General features: G+C 40.4%; 1 protein-coding gene across 1 annotated transcript in view; it reads right to left on the bottom strand.

The window, feature by feature from the left end:
• TBL1X (transducin beta like 1 X-linked) overlaps positions 1–22,038 on the bottom strand; it is a 359,253-nt gene extending 337,215 nt beyond the window's left edge. The window contains exons 1-2 of the mRNA XM_075589381.1: positions 21,692–22,038; positions 20,256–20,408 (exon numbers count right to left, since the gene is read on the bottom strand). The gene's annotated coding sequence lies outside the window, so the exon portion shown is untranslated. The remainder of the gene's footprint in view (positions 1–20,255; positions 20,409–21,691) is intronic.
• Between the last annotated feature and the right edge of the window lie 517 nt (positions 22,039–22,555).

Genomic DNA, 22,555 nt, shown 5'->3' with positions numbered 1-22,555 from the left:
ATCTACTAAAATTAAGGGGTCAAGTGAAGGTCGAATCAACATGCTACTTTATTTGTGAACCATTGGGTCTAAACCAAGGTGCATACAAATGGGGAGGCGGTCTAGGACATTTGGACGCGGCTGTTTCGACGCAACCAAATGACCATCGGAACTTAGTGGTGACTCACCCCACAGCCGGGAGACACATCTCTGCTTTGGTAAGTCACTAACCTTAGGCTGCAGCCCCGCTAGTGCTGACCGCGCTCATGCTTGAGAGCGGTGACGTCACCCGCTCTCCAAGCATGAGCGCCGGGTGTCCTGGGTATTACGGAAGCGCGCGCGAGGAAGCGTTGCAGGCAAGTTGAGCGCGCTCGAAAGTTAATATTTTTTGTTTAGCCAAGCGCCAAGCGTGGGTGAGCGTGCCTGCCCATGTACAAGCATGCGCGCACACCGCGTGAGCGGGGACTTACATATATAGATAAATGTAAGTAAAAGCGACAAGTGCCGCCCGCTCAGTGCACTCAGCGCTAGCGGGGACGCAGCCTAAGCCCTTACCCTAAAATCCTGAGCACCTGGTTACCCTATTTTTTTTCAATTCATCTGTGGACAGCATGTGAGTGCCCCAATTTCTTCTGTATCCTTACCCTAAAACCCCCTGTTAACCCCTAATAATATCACTACCCCCTACCCGAAAAACCTTAACCCCCTACCAGAAAACCCTTACCTTACTACAAAAACTCAGCCCTTACCTTAACTACTAAAACCCTTAAGCAAGCCCCCCTACCCTAACCACTAAAACCCCTAAACTTAACCCCCTACCCTACAACGAAGGTAACGTTATAAAAGCTAAGGTAGAGCCATCAATAGAGTGAATCCGGTGCTCAGACAAACGAATGTCCCCTCTAATAGATAAGGTAGAACATCATTGGATTATAGTTTGGGAGGTAAAGTCTTGATGTTTTACTGTCCCTGAAATAATTACTTCATAAGACTAGACCTACTGTAATAACCATTCGACATCTTATTAATTATTTTCCTTTTATTTCTCTACGTTAACCTTACAAATCAATACTACATCTGATTAGATAGTAGAACGGCATTTTTAACGTTCTGTTTATACCAGTTGCCTGTGGCCAGAACTGGAATCAATTCCTTTGATTAACATTAAATATACTTGTTCAGACCAGATATGAATGATCTATAACATGTAAAATGATGTTTCTACCTGTATATGTAAATTATGTTTTAACATAAATTATTAATGGACGAAAATATGTAACATTTTAATTCATTCTCAAGAGGAGTCCACTCAAATGACAGTACCCAATAACCATATGGATTTTACATTTAGATTGGCATGCTAATTTATTTTAGTTATACTAAACATATCTGAATGTTGCATGTGGAAGGTCTTTATTCTGACGCAATGTTTCCAAACACAGCACTGAGGGATACTGAAATGTGTTAAAATCAGCAAAAACTCATCAACACACTACACTGTCAGGCATGAGCCTATTGTAAATAGTAACTTAAACATACATTTTCACTTACTCAGCCTTTTACTTTCTTTCTCCTCTTCAATTTGATCACTTGCAACGTTTCATTGTAAGATTCTTCAGTACTTTTTATTTATTATTTTGGAGAAATAGAGACATAAATCATATTTTCACAGGATTTATAACTCATCCCTGATCGCTGCCTTGCACTGTAAAAACTCTGCTGCATTCTTTCTTCAGTAAGTATTTTCAATATTGTTAAGCAGTATGTTTTCAGCTATACACACACACATACATACAGTACACACACACATACATACATACAGTACATACATACATACATACATACCATAAGAATGACCTAGGCGCAAAGAAAGAAAAGAGAAGAAAAAATAGGGTACTATGTAATGACAATTGACACCTTTAAATGGTAAGATATGCACTCACAGAATAGTAATTTAAAGGGCCTTTTATATATATGTATACACACACACACACACACACACACATATTCCCCAAGCACTACTCCCCTATATTGACTTGTATTATATATTTTACCAAGCACGTGGCCGTAGGTCAGACAATTGAAACATAACACAGTGATGTAAATAACACAGGAGTATTTATAGCATAACTCTTAATAAACAAGCAGATATACCTATTGGTTCTCCCTTGTTCAATCAGCAAGATTCTGTTTCCCAGGGTTCAACTAACGCCCACCTTTCAGTTTCAAATCAATCCTTCAGTCAGTGTAACTCAGCAGCTACAATGTATTCTTATATTACTAAGATAACATGATCTGTGGTTTCAGTTTGCAGCTCAAACTGCTGGGAATATTGGTAAGAAATGATCACACACAGGAAAGAGCTACAAAGAACTTGCATTGCTGGAGATGTATGCTAAAACCCGCTGTAGAAGTCAAAAGATGATCAGTATATTAAAACTCATTAAAAATTGCATTGAGTTGAATTTTAAAATAAAAAATGCTGTGTTGCGGACGCTGTAGTAGGCAGCGGGGACCTGGCCTAAGGCAGCTTCTCTATACAGCTAATGGATTATCGAGAAGCTTACAGTACTGCATTTCACATTTTCTTTTACCAAGCTACCGTTATATGCCCATTGCTGTTCACCGATTTGCAAAAATGTGCTGTCCATTGGTTTAAATCTTCCACATGACAACCTGAATTCATGCATTACAAAGAGAAACCATTTGGGTTGGGAGTTAAAAAGAGTAACAATTGTATGGACTGAATACAATTATAAATAAAATGTGTGTTCTGTCCAGATAACCCATAAAATGAACAACACTATGTAATATGTCAGATCAGTAACAACTGTGCCCCCAAGATAAAAAGGGAAATCAAAGATTTTTGCTCATGCACAATAGGCCTACTGCTTCACTTAGGGATGCATCATAAGAGCCAATGCCAAGACCAAGGATACAGCCAGTTTATCAACCGTCACCAGAATAAAAGGTATCTGTACTTGTATTTTCGTTTGCCATAATAAGGCAATAAAAGACAAAAATAACCAATGCTACATCCAATGTAACAAAAAATACATAGTTAAATACTTCAGTGTTAGTATTCTCATGAGTAAAGGTCATTAAGTTAAACCCTTTGGCCAAAGCGTTATAAGCCTGCAGCCACTTCACGGCATGACCAGTATGCAGGTCCTAACATCACCTGCTACTTAAAAAATGTGATGGGCTGCAGGCTTATAACGTTTTGGTCAAAGGGTTTAACTTAATGACCTTTACTCATGAGAATACTAACACTGAAGTATTTAACTATATATTTATTCACATTGGATGTAGCATTGGGTATTTTTGTCTTTTGCTGTATACATTTGGCCATGCTCAGTAGCACTCCTTTTGATACATATATATAAAAAAGATATTACCAGATTGGAGTCCAGTAATTAGGAGACAGCACACCAGGGGTATATTCAAAAGCAGTATGTATTGAAGAGAATACAGGCACTTCAACCAACGTTTCGGTCTGCAGAGAGCGACCTTCCTCATAAAATGTGTGGTGTGTTTTGGGGTTAGAGCTTGCTGGGATTCTGTGTTTCATAATAAGGCAATGCAATGCAATGCCAACTTTATGGTACAATCCTACGTAACAACAAAGTAGTTGGAAGAGAGAGCAGTCAGAAATGTAACACCTACTTTCCTAACCTAACATTTTTAAGCAACAAAACACGTGAAATCTTATTTTTATTTTAAATACTGTAAATCAGTTGTTATGTGTATTAGATCACACTTACTGTATTTTTTATTATTCATCTCTTAATGCCATGTTTTATGAGTTTTATTGCATCCTTTGATTTCTACAGCAGGTTTCAGCCCACCTCCCATGCTGTGCAAGATCTTTGCAACACTTTCTCTGTTTGTGATCATTTGTTGCCAATATTCCGAGCAGTTTGAGCGGCAAACTGTAACAATAGATAATGTTACTCTAGTAATATAAGAATACATTGTAGCTGCTGAGATTCATTGATGGAAGAATCGATTGAAACTGAAAGGCCGCCATTTAGTGAACCCTGGGAAGCAGGATCTTTACTGCCCAATCACGGGAGAACTAATCAATTGGCAGCTTAGGGAATTAGTTTTCAATAAAAGGTAATCAAAAACTACATATATTAAAAACAAAAAATATATATAATTTTTTTTTAAGTATCATGTGGACTGTCTCTTTAAAGTTCTTTATATACTCTATAAACAAAAAAGTAGAGACAATGTTATGTCTCTTTGTGTCAAGGCACTTTGCACTTGTATGGCCCTGTGTATACCTGCTTCTAAATTGAGAATTGTAAATAGGAGGAATTTGTGAGGTGTTACCCAGTGCAACATTTTTTTATTGGATGTATCGAACTAAGCTTCTCTTTGCATCATTTTTTCTTCCTGGTTTCTGCCAGGTCTGTGAAGGTGTAAACTGTCTGACAGCCTGTGCCAGATGTCATAAACTTGATTAACACATTTCTAACATTTGATGCAAGAAAGAAAAACATGGTGCACTTAATCTAAGCAAAGAGTTCTTTTTTTTCTTTTCTTCATACACAACTGTCTGTATATTATTTAGGAAAAAAAAATGTGCTTGTCGGGCAACAAAACATAGTGCTACACTTTATTCCTTGATACAATCCCACTTTAATCACTGGGAAAGTTTTACCTGTAAAAGGTACAGGCAAGGGTACAGAAACTAGCGACCATGTGATTGTGATGTCAGAGCAATGACTTGGTTTGAGAGAACCTGAACTCCCCTGGAAAATGTGCAAACGTGCTATGACGTTTCATGAACATCACAAGGGCCACCAGTAATGTTCAGTGGACATCAGAATTGGCACTCAAGAAGTTAAAGCAACAATGCGGGTTTCATTTCATTTTTTTTTTTTTTTTAATATGATCATTTTTTTTTATTACATGGATTGAAGCAGGGGGTCTTTGGAGCTGAAATGTGTTCGTTTCCACTATGGGGAGGGACCCTATGCTTCCAGAGATACTCCCTCCATAGGGTGCCAGTATCTCTGCAGTAAGAGAAACTGTGTGCCTAACATAATGGCAGCATTCAAATGTCCCGCATCACGTGGGCCAATGGGAAGCCGTGATGTCATCCGCTGTGGCTTTTTTACTGGCCTGTCTGACCAGGACATTTAAACTGAAAAGAGATACCAGCGTCCCCTATGGAGTTAAGTATCTCTAGAAGCAGAGAGTCCCCGGAGCTAAAATTAACAGTTCAACTCCAAAGACCCCCTGCTTCTATCCTGTAGTAATAATAATATAACTTTTTTTTTAAATGAAACCTGTATTGCTGCTTTAAACAACATAACAATTTAATTAGCTTTTTTCAAGAAATGGAAAGATATAGTTTAAAAAAAAATATCACAATTTTCATGCTTTGTTTACATAAAATAATTTGTTTTCTTTTCAGCACGAATGCAGACATTTTCATGTTCCTGTCAATATATTATTGACTATGATGATGGTTAAGGGTTTTACCTCTTGTCATAAAAATCAGAATAGAAAAACTCTCATTTCAGTGAAGTAGACAGGTAAGGCCTTGTCCAGGGTGGAAACAGGCACGCTGGCACGCCAGCGCTGCGCCCTGCTCGGCCGGGCGATTCCTGGCTGGATAGGTGCGCGCGCGTCTGGGGGCGTGGCTACGTCACGGAGCTGGGTCGCCCTCATTGGGCGAACCGCTCACGTGACGCGCTTGCGAGCAGCAAAATCAATTTTGCTTGCACGCCAAGCAGCTGAGCGCTGAGCAGGCGCATCCGCCCGCTAACGCAGGCCACGTGCATTGTCGCAACGTGTCTAGGGTGAGCGCGCCCGCCCGCTCAACACCACCCTGGACGAGGCCTAAGTGTGCTGTGCTCTGAGGCTGCTCTATTGTCGAGGAGACATGTTGTGCTAATGAAACAGCAGAGACACGAAGACCAAAGTGGTAACCCTATGAGAGTGGAGGGTGTTTGTATCAATGAGCGTCCAAAGACATTCTGGAGTTTTTGAAGCTAACACTGTTCAAGTATCAATAATGGTAATATTCTTAATATAAAACCGAGGCAAAGCATATTTATTTGTTTTTTACGGAAGTTAATATTATACATGGTTCAATGGTATTTTCCTAGATACTGCAGAAAATTTAGCTGAATAAAATAAATAAAATAATAATATAGTCAAGGGACAAAAATATCAAAATTGGACAAGGTTTATCAATCTGGGCAAAAGGTTTGCTTGTCTCTAGGAGGAACCCATCAGTAACCATTTCTTTGGAAATGCTCTTAAAGAGTCCGCCTCCTCCTATGCTGGAACAGTTACGTTATGCAGCACCACAGAGTGACTTTTTGGTCAGTAACTACTACCTCTAGCAGCACACAAGGAATTAATCTGGACATGCTACAATGCTTGATATTGTCAATGAGTGACAGTCTATAGTGTCTGTAAGGGAAGGAGTACAGTGGTGAGAAAACGTTTGTGAACCCCTTAGGATTTTCACATATTTCAAACCTAAAATGTTATTAGATCTTAATCTAAGTCCTAATAATAGATATAGACAACCTGAACAGATGACAATAAAACATGATACTTTTTCAAAATTTATTTATCTACAAATGAATCAACATTCAATATCCATGTGTGAAAAAGTATGTGAACCTTTAGATTCAGCACCTGCTGGCAACACCTTGAGCAGCAATAACTTCAATTAAGCGTTTCCTGTAACTGCTGGTCAGTATCCCACATCGGTTTTGAGGAATTTTGGTCTATTCCTCCTTACAGTCCTGCTGCAACTCTGTGACGTTTGAGGGCTTCTTGCCTGGATAGCTCGCTTCAGGCCCTGGCACAACATTTCGATGGGGTTTAGGTTTGTACATTGACTGGGCCATTTTAAAACATAGAATTTCTTCTTCTGCAGCCATTCTTTTGTAGATCTGCTTGTATGATTAGGATTATTGTCTTGCTGAATGACGCACTTTCTCTTCAGCTCACGGACGGATGGCCTAACTTACCCCTCTAGAATCTTCTGACATAATGCATAATTAATGATTGTGTCAATGATGGCAAGCCATCCAGGTCCTGAGGCAGCCCCAAACCATCACACTCCCACCACCATGCTTGACGGCTGGGATGAGGTTCTTCTGTTCGAATGCAGTGCTTGATTTTCTCCAAACATAACGTTTTTTATTGAGACCAAAAAGTTCTACCATTGACTCGTCTGTCCAGAGAACATTGTTCCAGATGTCTTGTGGATCATCTAAGTGCTCTTTGGTGAACTACAGACAGAAAGCAATGTTATTTTTAGAGAGTAGTGGTTTCCTCCTGACTATTTTTCTGATAGTTGAGTCTTGAACACTCACATTAGCCAAGGTGAGAGTGGCCTGCAAATCCTTGGATGTTACTATGGGTTTCTTTGTGACTTCCTGGATGATTTACTAGTTGTTTCTTGGAGAGATTTTGGCAGTGGTATTGAACATTCTCCATTTGTAGACTGTCTGACAGTGGATTGGTGGCGTCCCAGTTCCTTAGAAATGGTTTTGTAACCCTTTTGAGATTGATGAGCATCAATGGCTGCTTTTCTGAGGTCTTCAGAGATTTCTTTTGATCGTGACATGACGTGTTTCCACACACCTATATGGTGAAGACCAAACCCACCTGAAGATCTACCTAATTATTTTGTTTCAAAAGGCATGGAATTGGTTGATAAAAACCCTATTGGATATTTAAGATAAGACTGGTTTGGATTTAAGAAGGTTATCATGGAAAAACTATGCCATTTCCGTCATTATCATTGCGGTTCACAAACTTTTTCTCCCAACTGTATGTGGGTGAGAGTGTTAACTGAGGATGAGAGCACTACACATCTTGGCTACAAAAGTCACACAAACGATGTACTGCACTTCTCCAAGACATGTTTACATACAAACACACACGTATAAACATTGAAAGAGTCTCACTTAGTGATTGTTTGTTTTTATTCTTAAAAAAGCAAAGCATTGTGGATTAAAACGTTCTTCCATACTACTGTTATTATTCACAATTGCTTGTCAAATATTAGTTTCAAAAGAGATTGCAGAGATTAACGCTTTATATATTACAGTACTGTATTATAAAACAGAATTAGCAAATAAATGAGTTTATTTGAATTTGTTTAGAATGTGGCCAGGTCACCCTCTGGGGTTCCCCTTACCTCGCGCGGCATTGCGTAGATAACACAGGCAAAGCGTGCGGGCACCCGATATGCAGGGAGCTGCGGGAAGGGGTAACAGGGGCGAGGGAGTCGCCCGATGTCCATGGCGACTCCCGTCGCAGGGCGCCACCATGTTGGGTATGCGCGCGCATGCGCAGTACGGTTAGCGCATATGCAGAGAGGCCCTGAGGTGCGGCGGCCATTACAGAGATAGGTGCGCATGCGCATAAAAGCTTCATAGCGGCGGCTATCTTCGGAATAGGCTCCGCAAAGGACTACAATCCCCAACAGCCCTCGGTGCTGCTAGATCTGGTGCCGTAGATCAGCCAATAGGGCTGCAGAGATCTCCTGCACTAAGGCTGATACATTTGGCGCGCTAGAGGCAACGCCAATCGGAGCTGGGACACGGAAGGGTGAGGGTGTGCTCAGGGTGTCAGTGGCCCCTGAGCTAGGCCTGAGACCCCCTTATAGGCCCCAACTCCCATATAGTTTGTGGATGCTTGAGTGACAAGCCCATAGGTAGGGACATTGCCCCTGTAGTCTGTACAGTGTCAGGGACGCAGCAGCAAGTCGCCACGCAGTAGATGCGGCCTGTGGTCTGGACCAGATCACCCTCGCAAGGCAGAGATTATTAAGGTGGGACACTCCTGTCGGAGACCACCCCACGTAGAGTCGGACGCCATCGCTGACGGCGAAAGCGTGGGACCAGACGGAACTCTGTCTTCAGTTGGCGATACCGGGTGCTGGAGCTCCCGGCAGGTATCACAAAGTCTACAAGTGCACCAATGATACACTCTTACTGTGGGCAGCGATGTCACACACAGTTGGGGTGGGAGAGACAATTGGGGCTGGACACTGGGACACTGGTAACCCCTGCACCCAAGTATTGTCGGGATAATGCGTATCTGTACGGTGTAGTTTCTTTACCTGCTCTGAGTATAACTTGCATGATCAGTAAACCTGTGTGTGTAAAATACTGTGTGTATTATTGTATTGGGTCCTGTGAAGGGGGTTATCCGGCACTGCCTGGATCCTTCGCAGGTGGAGGCGCTGTCACCGAACCAACCAGGTACACCCCAGGCTTCCAGCAGCGGAGGTTCAGGCCTCCTGTGAGTCAACAGGTAAAACGCACCACATTACACTCAGTAGCTGTCTCATCTCCCAGAGGGTGGGGGAAGTAGCGCTACAAAATAAAATAATGTTATCCAGTATTCAGAAAAAGATGAACAAGGATGTACTTTTCCAACTGCTATAGGCACAGTCAGTTTTATTATGTTAAAGCAGCAGTCCAAGCTGCCGTTATTTAATAATTTTTTCCCTTTAATATGTGCATCAATACAATCCACACAATAATAAGTAATTAGCTAAATTGCTGATCCGTTCTGTGATCGATCAGTGAAATTCGGCTCGGGGGTTCACTAAATGGCCCTAAGTGCAGCAGAAGAGGACCAAAGATGCAAAGTTCTGTGGGGAAGATCATGTGACCAGGTAGTCACCCAGGTAGTGGGGAAGATCATGTGACCAGGTAGACCAGGTAGATACAATTGGTGCACTGCTAAAGAGAGGGCAGGGCTCAAAAAGGGGTGTGCCAGAGCCTGTTTCAGTAGAGGAAGGGGATGTGACTTTGTAAATGGCTACTATAGCAACAAAAACAGCTTGTTACATTATAATACATTAAGTATTTTCTCATAGTACAGAACTTATTTATTTTTAAAAAAAACACATAGGACATTGCTTGGTTACCTATTATAAAAAACCCTTTTACAAGAGATATAAAGGTATTGCACTGTGTATTTTTGTCATATTGGAAGTAGCATTTAGCCACGCCCACTAGCACTCCTTTTGACACATATATATATATATATATATATATATATATATATATATATATATATATATATATATATATATATATATATATATATATATATATATATGTGGTAATGGTTGGGGTTTCGCAAAGCTTGTTGGGAATCTGTGTATTTTGTTACCTATTATAAAAACAGAAATGGTGTACTGGTTGTGACCTGATTTTCCTATTTTTGTGTTTATCTGTTCCTGTTGTTAGCACTGTCGCCAATCAGGAAACTATCTAAATAGCACAGGGGTGAAATGTATATGTATTTCATTTTCTACTCATGGTTGACTCAACAGGCTCTAGAATGCATGGAGGTATAATACAATATGGTGTTATATCAAACTTATAAAATAAACAGTGTAAATATCGATCCCATCCTTGGAATATGTGGTTTAAATCGTAACACCCCCTAACCTTAATGGAACCAGCTGTGCGGCTGAACCCTACCCCACCAGGGTTGCTACCTTCTATTGAAGACTAACCCGGAGACTTTTTGCAATAAATTTTTTTTTTACATTTATTTATATATTTATTTATTTCTCTTACCTGCGGCATCTACCAGCATCATCTCCCCCTGCAAGGTCCAGTCAGCACGGCTCCACGAAACCAAATGGCGCGCATTGCCATGACACGTCGTCAAGTTGCCATGGCAATGGGTTGCCTTATGGCGCCGAGGTGTCACGTGTTGCCCTGTTGTCATGGCGCCACTTGACGTCGTGCAGCCATGCTGATGGGATTTGCACGGGGTGATGCCGCCGCCGTCCGGAGATGTTCCAGGTAAACCTGTAGCCCAGGGATACGCGTCCGAAACCTGTAGTGTCTGGGTCAAAGCTGGGGTGGTGGCAACTCTGTACCTCACCCTGAAGCATACTCCGTCCCACAAAGAGCAGCCATTTTACCTTCTATTTCAACATTGCCCCTTATTCCGTCTAGATTGTAAGCTCTCGTGACCAGGGTCGTCTTTACCTTCTGTATCTTTGTGTGCTCGTTTTTCCTCACTTGGATGTCATTCTGTTTACGTAACATACATAACTCTGTACTCACACTGTACCACACTGCGGAATATGTTGGCGCTTTACAAATAAACTTTAACAAAAGTTGTTGGTCTTGGACACACACATTTCTAAGTTCAATTCTTCTCCGATGAGGAATACTTCATGTGATCTTAGGCTAATCAGATGGTCTCCCGCTGTCTTTCCACAATGTACTTCAACCACACATGAAACAAGTTACGCTGGGTAAAAAAGTGACAAAAAACCCTCCACCAGTACAGCATTCAGCAAACAAAAATATCACTTGTTAACTTTGCTTGGGTGCCCTTTGGAATTTCTTAGGTTTCCACAAGGCCTATGAGGCCCCCAAAGGTTATGTTCTGCCAAGTGGATTTATGCATTGGTAGACAAATATCAACAGCACTTAATATTCAAATAACTAACTGGCTAGTAATAGTCATGACAATTAGCCCAGCTTGTCCCTAGGATAATGGACTGTTGCAGTCTTCTGATTTTAGACTGTTTACAGTGTGTTCTGATTTTGACAGCATAAAGAGAATGAGTTATAAATGATATCCCTGGATCACAAGCCCCATGCAGTTTAAATATATACTATGCATATTTTGGGTCCCTTTAAAAAGTGGTATGCCATCAATTTAACCTGTTTTTCACATCAATGTGTATTACATGGGTGGGCATTTAATAACAAATATATATATTTTTAATGACAAATGCAAATGTGTGGATTTTTGTAAGCTACAGTTTACGAAGGCTACAACAGACTTCCCCCCCCCCACCCCCCCCCGGGTTATCATGATATCGTGTGCTCCAATGTAAGTGCATTTTATACTAACCTTTAATATATTGTAACAATCCAGGATTGGCTACTACCTTGGATATAGGATACTAGAATTTTGAACTCTAAAATAATATTCAATTTCAGAATTTACTAACAAAAACAAAAGGTAGACTCACTCTCTCTCTCTCGCTTTCTTTCGCTCTCTCTATCTCTTTTTTACACATGCACAGAGAGGATTGCTGCATTAAATAAAACAAGTTCTAGACTAGAGATTCAAAATAGCACAAGAAATGTTGTAAATGTTAAATCAATGACGAATTTGACTTTAAACAAAATGGAAGTCATTTAAAAGGTATTTGCGAACACTTTCTGTTGTTCCTACAAATATCGTTACCGAGAAAAGATGTAAGTGCACTCGGGGTTATTGATTAAGTCATCTTCACAACAGCTCCAGATTAGGGCAGGCAGCGGTGGTGGATAGCTTTGCAATATATCTCTATAGAGATAAATTGAGAAACCTGAAGATAGCTCTTCTTTTTCCTTATTTCTCCTTCCTCTGTATATCTAGAGTTCATAACTGGCCTATTACTAAACTAAAATACATTATTTTTAAAAAGACGGCTGTCTTCAAAATAAACTAAACTAAAACAATATGGCTTCCATTGAAACTGTCACCTCCCATGGCTTTTGACCAGAGAGAGGCTGAGACTGGTGGCCATATTGTGTACAACTGGACAAGCATTCTTATCTGGTTGACACAAAGCATATTTTTCTTGAACTGGACGATTCCCAGAGCATTGTGGTTTAGCTCCAGGAGACCTGCCAGTGAAGCATGAGGCTGCTTCTTTAAAAAGGAGCATCTCGGCCTTACGAAAAATAGATATATTAAATATATGTGTAGAATTATATACCTGTGATGTCATAATCTGCATTTAAAAAAAAAAAAAACATGAAAAGGTAAAAAAAAATTCTCTTAAAACAAGATAGACATCTGTCTTAGGAGACATTTTCACAACAACAAATAGATAAATAATATGGCCCATTTACATGAACTTTAGAATTCTGTTGAAGCAGAAAAACATGTAGCACAGCACTTTATTTCAATTTCAGGTTATAAGCAGCAATTCCACCCTCCCATAACTCCTGTACTGTTTGTATCTTGTCCGCTGAGCGTGTTCTGATCTTTTTTTTTTTTTTTTATTCCAATGTTCTAAAACATTAATTTTCTAAACATCTAGCTTCTGAGGTTACCATGGCAATCTTTAGCCTGTAATGGCCTCCGGAGAGATCTTAATTTCAACCTCCCTAGCACTAATATCTCAAATGTCCATATCTTCTGAACAAAGCATCAGATTTAAAATAAAATCAACTTTGGAAAGGGCAAGAAGAGATTTATTAAATTAACTGACAGGAGTGGGCAAAAATCTAAAATTACTTAGGAGCCAGACCAAAAAATGTAAAAGCCAGCGCTAATTAAGCGGCAGGGTGAATGTGTGTAGGGACTGGGAGGCTCCTTAAACCCTCCCCCCTGCCCCCCTCCCCCCCCCCGTGGCTCTGTCAATGTGTATCTGTGACAAGCTGGCACACACACACACTGACACAAACTCCTCCCCACTCCACCTGCCACATCGTGATATGAGAGCAGGGGTGGGCAGAGTCCTGGAGTGCTCCGCTCGAACCCTCACACGACTCAGCCACCAGCTCTCCGCTCCTACCCCCTCCTCCCTACACTAAGTAGCACGGCGGTGACTGAGCTGTCAACAGACTGAGCATAGATAGCTGCTTTAAAACAGAATTTACATTCGCCAATTTTGTGTCAAAAAAGCAATTTGCGACGCTTAGGTCCATAAATCAAATGGCATTCACTTCCAATGCAACAATTATTTTACAAAGGCTGTAAGAGTAATATCCTTAGGAAGTAAACAGAGAAAAGTAAACAAAAACAGTGGACAATAGAACACTGTTCACAAAGGAGTACTGTTTCTGAAATTCAATTTGTGCTACATCAAAGTGAATCAGACCTTAGGCTAAAAAGTTGTGTTAATGCTAACGCTACTTAAACTGCTTATAATATTGCTACAGTATTTCATAAAAAAGGTGCTTAAAACTGACAAGAACCCGAAATGCAAAAAGGGCTCCAAAAGGTTAACACACAGCTTCAAGTCATCAGTTCCAAGGCCTTACTCAATATGGTTCAATCTACTGATTCGGCCGATCGCAGTATTGCATCTTATTGAATAAGGGTTATTGAATAAGGGCCTCAGGCCGGGATTCACTAAGCTCTGATACCCCTTGACTTGAATGGCATTTAACATAGGATCAAGCACCAACACCACTAATTGGAGCTTAGTGAATGTCTCCCAATATCCCCTCTTACCTGATATCACACCTTTTTACGAATCTCAGGAGACGTCCTTATAGCAGAAATCTGTGTCATTTCACCCCCGAGTATCAAGATAATGACGCTATACCCAGTAATTTAATTAACACAATGGTTAATATCTACACCCAAAGACCAATGGCCCATACATGGACACCATTTTGTTCTACCAATATACAGAAATTCCAGAGACCATAAATTAAATGAAAACAACTATTTACAATCCAATCATTGTGCTCTTTGAACTGTAGGCTACTGCTTTGGAAACTGTCCCCCAAATGTATTTTCACTCCCCAATAAAAAATGGCTAGAAAATAAGAAAGTGTCTATGAGATCCAGAGTACGTCACAAGGGGCTCTAGCTTGCCAGGGCCGAGCCTAACCAGGTACGTCATAAGGGCATTGTAAAGATTAACATTGGAGTTCTGCAGATGTCTTAAATAAATAAACAAGGGCCAGCCATCCTGTGATTATCATGCATATACGGAGTGTAAGCTTTTGCCACTGTAACGTTTCACACTACAGGCAGTCCTCGGTTATCCGACACAATGCGTTACTCAAAATGGCGTTGGATAGGGAAAACGCTGTAAAGCGAAACACATTTTCCCATAGGAACACTGTTTAAATGAAAGGTTCCGTTCCTGAAGGCATTTTTAACGCTAAAATACACAAAATATTTTACGCAGACAATAAGATATGCAGCACATACATAAATTATATAGTGCATATATTGTATTATATATATATATATATATATATATAACATAATATATAATATAATAATAATATAATATATTATTTAGTATAATATAGAATAATATATATATTATATACACAAACAACTTTGCAAAGCGTCGTAAGAGCATTGGATAAGCCGTTTTGGTGTTGTAAAAATGAACATAGGTATGCATTGCATAGCGTTGGATAAGCCATTCGTTGTAAAACGAAGCGTTGTAAAATGAAGCGTTGTAAAACGAGGACTGCCTGTATATGATAATACAAACAGCAACACAGCAAATACCAGGAAACAGGAAGTCAACAGTTTGTCAGTAACTTGTGCAGAACTGATTGTAGCAGTAATTCCAATGCGGTTACAATGAGAGTTGTATAACAGCCTTGAAAACATTCACCATGGAATTCGTCTTTAATAAGTTGCTATAATTTGACATCAATTTTACTTCAAAGTACTATAGATAACTTTAAATGCACTTCCCAATTATGTACATAATAATCATGTGTGTGATAACAGTCATTAGATTTTTCATTAAATAGGCGTGGAACCAATAATATTAAGTGTCTCAGTCTAGACAGCAAGAAAACCAAAATGAAAACCGTCAACAATTTTGAGCATTTTATTAACACAACAGATATGGGAAGTTTGTGTCAATGCATAAACGCACTATACTCGATAGTAGAAAAGTCTTAAAAAGCAGTGATACATCTCTTTAGGTCTTATTTTATAATAAAAAAAAAATGTTATACTAATTAAGCAACTGTTCCAAAAAGAGAAATTGAGGGCAATTTGAAATGCCTTCTTAAAAAACAAAATGGAACTTGTAGGTCCCCACATACAAGGTAGTGGTACTCCTGCTTTGCAAGTTATACGCCATACCTACTGGTCCCATCAAACGTCAACCGTTGGTTGTGCACCAGTTTATGAAGCCTGCTTCCTTCAGAATGTGATGTGGAAAAGAATAAGGCGCAATAAGATTAGTTTGGGGGAATGATATTTGGCATTTGTAATGCAATGGTGATGTGTAATTTTTCTGTCATTTTTAACTAGTTAGATTCAGAAACGTATGTGAAATGTATGAAACAATGTTTTTATAGTTAACACAAACACTAAAGATTATATTTGTCCTTCATACATACACTGCATTTTGTTAATAGAAATGTAGAACGCAGTATTATCACATTCCCAGCTGCCAATATTAGACTTATTTGTAAGCCTCCTACTGCCAGTTGGAGTTGGGATCATGAGGCCTATATACTAAGAATAGCAATTGTGGCATAAAATTGACGCGCGGAAAAAGAAATAGAAATGGAATAGGCGCCAAAATCGTTCATCAAGTTAAACTTGGAGTAAGGTGCGCTTATAGTGCCGGCGACAGCGATGCGACGTTGCGGCAAAACAAATGCATTGCCGCCGTCGCGTGCGCTTATAGTAAGCGCGACGCGACGGAGCGACAGTTTGGTCGCGATCGCCGGAAGTCATCTCAATTTGGAATTTTCCAGCAACCGTAGCCTGACCGTCGCGTCGCCGGCACTATAAGCGTAGCCTAAGACCTAAAAAGTCAGTCTACATGTATATTGTTAGCAGATAATTGAGTTACTTTTTAATCAACCAAAATATGTATTTGACACAGCAGGGATATTATTATTTACACAGTATGGCAAATAGAAATATTTAAAAAAGGTAACAAAATACGACAACAGCCACTGGTTATATAGAATGTAGACTATATGTATGGAGACTACATACACAGCTTTGAAATAAAGAGTATGAATGAGGGCAGATTTACAAATGTGCAAGTAATAATCCCAGTGTCGCAGTTACCTCAAAAAATGATGATGTAATCAATGTTAAACTGGAATCTGGCATAATTTAATGTAAAACACTGTAGTGTCCAAATATAAAGGGGAAGTCTGTAAAAATGTAAAAAAATACAATTTTTTTTTTAATAAATCAGTTATGTAGTATTAGATAATACTGTCTGCATTTTTTTTAATGTACTGATTATTCTTTGGTTGCTACAGCAACCATTTAGTAAGTCATATCCACTTCCTCTTTTGAAACAGGCACACCTTTGAGCTCTGCCCTTTGACAACAAAGTATCACAAACAGATGTGTACTGTGTTCCAAACAGCAGACTGTCTCTTACTCTGAAAGCTGTAACAATAATGTATTACACATCTGCTGCAACATTTCACAGATTGCAGCACAAAGTGAAAAGGCGGCCATTTAGCTAGGCTCAGGATTATTACAGATTTATAACAGGAGCACGAAACGATTGGCAGCACAGGTAAGAATGTCGAATTTTACATCGTCACATGCTTTACATATAAAAATAGGAAACAAAAGAAAAAAAAAGGGGGGGGGGAAGTTGTATTGCTGCTTTAAGAAATGGTCCTCTCACCACACGGGATTCAAGTGCAGATCTGTAAAAGAAGCTCAGGCAAGACGCCCCAAGACATAGCGCAGCGTCACGGAGGCACCCTGATCACGGACTCAACATTTTAAGCCTGGTTTAAAAGGACTTTTATTGTGTGCGCGCGCTCGGCTGTTTAAATCTTTTTCTGCGTTTAATACATTTGTTGCGCTATTTCTGTGGTTATCTTGTCTGCGCTTGTTTTCCAGATCTGTAATGTAAATATTAGTACACCAATACTTGTATATTTATTAGGTTTAACTCAAATTGTATCAATACGGAATTCAACATGACGCAATGCGTCAAAAGTCATTTCAAAACAACAGTCACATGGTCCATAGTCCATGAAAGTTTGTACTACTTTTTAGCACAAAAATGGTCACACAATCACAATTCAAATATGATGTTAGTACAGTAAATAGGTCCCGATAACTGGGGACAGGGGGGAAGCAAAATATAATCTCCTCAGTTATCACCTCTAAGAGCTTGACCCCACTGCCTATTACAGCGTCTGCCACGAGAGCCCTCCCCTCAATGGCGCCGGGCCCGCTGCGAGGGGGGGCCGCAGCGCTCAGGCGAGAGCTGCTCCTGCTCTCAATAGAATTGAGAGCAGGACTCGCATCGAGCGATACGGCACGCCCCCCGGCGGTTCAGCCAATGAGGGCGAACCTGCCGGGTGACATCATGGCCACGCCCCCGTCACGCCCCCCCCCCCCCCGGTCTCTCTTCCTGCAGCTCCCTGCAGACCAGGTAATCGGCTGCACGCGCCGCCAATCTCGCGGTCGCGCGTTGCAGCTGAGTTACCGGGGCCTCAGCCTAAGCCAACAGCAGCAACGTTCTCTGAATGATTACTAAGTGAAGCTTCATGGGAAGAAGTCTTCAGTGCCTGGTTAAAGATGTGGCCAAAATGGGGCACTCACTGCTAAGCACTTCCATGCACGCTTCACATTGTGGCGGGGGGGCATGAAAATGAAAAGTTAGACTATAAGCAGTGACACATGGTTTACAGTTTGTATCTGGAGTCCTTTAATAAAAGTATGGCTAAACTGTTGTTCAGGTTGCCAAGTGTCCAGTATTGAACCAGACTGTCCTCTGTTTGGATACTGTCCAGTTTAAAAAATTGAGGCAATACTGGACATGTATGTGTCCGGTATTACCTCTCTGGACATGGTGACCTGACCGGCTTGGGGGGGAGAGAGTTGGGCTGTTGCTAGGGGACTGGGCAGCTTCCTTCATCCCGATTGGCTGCTGCTGGGTAATGCAGCCAATCAGGAGGAGGTGTTAGGAGCCTGGGGGTGGGACCAAGGAGAGGAGGAAACAGCATAGAGAGGTGAGAAGGGTGTGTGTTCAGTATTTTTGGAGACGCCCACTGATAACCCTGTTATATCATTTTAATATCGAGAGCACAAAACACATATATAACACTTCAAAACACGTATACAATGCAGAAGAATGCTGATAATGCATGAATAAAAGCATCTACCATTAGGGTAACAACTGGCCACAAGAGCTTATAACCACCTAATTATTAGAGGCTTTGTATTTAGTACAAAGTTGTACTTTATGTCATTAGAAGATCTTTAACCAGTTTCTGTACTAGGTACTTTGCCGTACATACAGTACCATAAAAAACTAAAAGGATGAACAGTAAGGCATGTAACATAGTGCGCACGCGCCAATTAGAATTGTCTGTGTTAGCCAGACGTTTCTATACTTGGGACGCGCGCGCGTACGTCCGTGAGCAGTGGCGCATCAGACCAGGGAAAATACAATACAATTGTATTTTTGCGTTGCTGCCACGCCGCGAACCAATCACAGAGCGGCCTAACGCTGCGACAGTAACGCCCCCTAACCGCGCAAGTCATCGCTTGCACCCTACCAACTAAACGCGCACGCCACGTGCAACGCCAGTCACGCGCCTGACCGCGCAGCAGCAAGAACTATAAAACAAGCCTAACTCAGAAGAACACTAAAGCAGAGTATAAGGGATAATCAATACAATAATTGCATAACAAAGACATTGGTTGGTGAGGTGACCCCACAACAGTTATTTTGTGAAAAAAAATGTCCTTAGCAAACCACTTTCACATTGATTCTCATGCTATACTGTTAATAAGTGCAACAGGGAAACCGAGGTTGACAACACATGCAACAAGTCTGTACCCCTCCCCCTCCACATTTCCAATACGATTAGCCTGGCAAATGTCATGGTGTATAGTGGTCGGCCAAATTGCTTTATGGATTTTGTTCATGAGCCGATTTGAGGGTGGTGCCTCCTGCACACAGAGCCATAAAAGCCATATATGCACTACAATGAAAGGCAACCCTTCTGACATTTGACGTCAGGGATCGTACGTTGTCTAACATGCAGCCCATGAATGGGCTCCCCCTCCCCCATCACCACCAGGGCTGGGGGAAACTCTACACCATCTGCAATGTGAATACCTGGCATTTCTCCCCTCCCCCCCAACCCCCATATTATTTCAAATACACCATACTGCAGTGAGAGCCCTTCTGAAAATACCCACCCCCCTCACCATGCTTATTGCAATAGTTCTAATAAATAACAACCATATCAAAACACAATCACTTCCTTTTTTTAATCTAACACATTTGATCATTGTTGTTAAGTAACGCAGGCAACATTTTCAGGCTTCAGATCACAAGGTATTATAATGTTGAACTTTCAGTCTCAAGATCAGATGACTTTTGCAAGTGTGGGGGGGGGGTGGGGGGGTTACTAGACAAAATGTAGAGGGCGACAACAACAAAAACACACACAGATTTAGCACACCACAATCAAAGGCATCACAAGGAAGTTTTACACAACTGACACACTCCGATGGCTATTTACAGGTCACTCAGCCCCGGTGAAGGGGGTTAAACGCTGCTGAATGTGATTAAGAATCAGACTCACCTCACACTCAGCGTGGATTTAAAAGGCACAGCCTCCTCGCAGCCCAAGGAGCGGCTGTTCTAAGCCTCAACTTCTTGCAGGAAGCACACTCACACAACAGGGACTTTCCTTTCTGTTCACTTGCCGCACATCATAACTCTTCTCTCCTAGATCCTGGGTTTACAAACGAAAAAAAAAAAAAAAAAGTAGTACTTGAACTGTAAATCCTCCAGAGTTATAAAAAAAAAAAAACAATGTAAAAAAAAAAATCAGTCCTGTTTAAAAAAAAAAAAAAAAGTGAGGGGGGTCCCAGAAAGTGTGAAGTTTCTTTTTTTTTTTATTATTATTATTATGATGCTGATCTCTATTTTGTTGGTGTGGTAATCAGAAGTTACAGCTAACTAGTTCATTAGCAGAATTAGTTAGTCTGTGTTTGTGTGTGTGAGTGAAGCTCCAATAGACAGAAGCCGCAGCTCAGAGAGGGGGGAGAGAGAGAGAGAGAGACTGGCAGAGAGTGAGAGAGAGTAAAAAAAAAAAAAAAAAAAAAAAAAAAAAAGATCCACATAACATACAGAGAGACACTGAGCCAGTGACCTCCTAGAAAAAAAAAACCCCAGCAATTGACCTGAACTAGAGTGAAATATAATAACACATGTTTTCCCTTTAGTGCTAGAATTTCTCTGTGATCCCTTTTAATTCATGTTTGCTGTGTTGCTTATTTTCTATGCACATGTAGACCTCTCCATAAAAAAAAAATTACACAAGGGGGATATTATTTAGAGCTATTGAAGGGAAAAAAACGTATAACAGTGTCAACACACACACATTAATAATACAAAAAAATTACACTAATTAGTCACCTTGTGGAACCTGCACATTGTTATTCTTAATCTGAGTGGGACAGAGAGAGGTGATGTCTAATGGGTTGTCAAAATATTATTTGAATAAAAAGAAAAATTGAATGCATGCAAAATCGCAGACCACTCTGGAAGGCAAGGAATTAGTGCACCCCATATATTTTATGTCATAACATAATAAAGTCATCAGAATATTTAAAAATAAACAGGGCTTTTTCGAATGTTATGCTAGAAGGCCACGTGATGCTTCAATAATATTTGACAGATTATTTCGACAATATTTTTCAATATAGTGGTATGAAATAACCACTATAATGGTTAATAATAATAATAAAAATAATAATCTTATTCCATTAATGCTTCAGGAGAACAGCCACGACAAAACAGCCCAAAGCCTACATAAGCAATTATGCTTGATACATATTATATATAAACAGAATTGTAGAATGATTGAAATAAATGAAAATGATGGGGGGCAAGATACACCACACAATAAAATACTACGATGATTTTGAATGGTAGATTACACAGCGACCCATGTGACACAAATGTTTCTAATCCTGTTTCCAGAGACACAAATAGGAAAATTGTTGGACTTACAGGAGCTCCATAATTGGGAATCGGCAGAACGGATTACAATAAAATGACTATTCAATAACCCGAATAAAAAAAAAAAAGTCTTATTTTTTCAGCGGGTATTGTACACGACCCTTCTGCGATTCTTTACGATTAAGCACGTTTTTTTCCTAGATCCTTTTATATTAGCTTGAACTGAGAAAAAAGAAAAAGAGAGAACCAGAAACCCAGCATAAGTACATGATGCAACATAGCCCTGGTTACATGTGCATCCCTTCCCCCATCTCTTGCTGGTGGGAGTGCTGTTTTTTCCGCCTGTAGGGTCACATTGTGGCTGATTGATTCTCCTTTCGCCTTGCTCAGTCATTCAGATTTGGAAAGTAAATAACAAGTTGACATCATTACAGCTCTCTGCATTACTGTGACACATTCCTCCACTACCACGCAACTTCGAATAGATGCGCAGCCAAATAGAAATAGACGTCTACGCCCTGAGATTTTATGCTGTAATTTATTCCTGGTGTATCTTTTATTTTTCAGGAGGTTATGGGGTATCACGTATCGAGCAAAATATACGTTGTTTTTTTTTTTTCCCTCCAGATACATTGACCTTAGAAGAAGTATTTTAAAGATGTGTCAATGTATCACGTTATTATATCCCTGACATTGGCATCAGTAAAAGATATTTCAAGTGGTAAGATGTGAATCCCATACAGTAAGTCTGCTTTCTTGCAACATTTTTCTTCCTTCTCATTTGTGCGAGGTAACATAAGCCGTACGGATGTCAGCTCTGTATTAAAAATAATAAGCGCAGTTAAGCCTTTCGCGGTCCTTATGACGTCACAAGTGTTGGCATGCCAGGGGCCCTTATAACATTCAGGGAACGTC

Source organism: Ascaphus truei, chromosome 3 (genome assembly GCF_040206685.1).
Source record: "Ascaphus truei isolate aAscTru1 chromosome 3, aAscTru1.hap1, whole genome shotgun sequence".
NCBI classification, from domain to species: Eukaryota; Metazoa; Chordata; class Amphibia; order Anura; family Ascaphidae; genus Ascaphus; species Ascaphus truei.
This window is presented reverse-complemented; position numbering and strand designations above follow the sequence as displayed.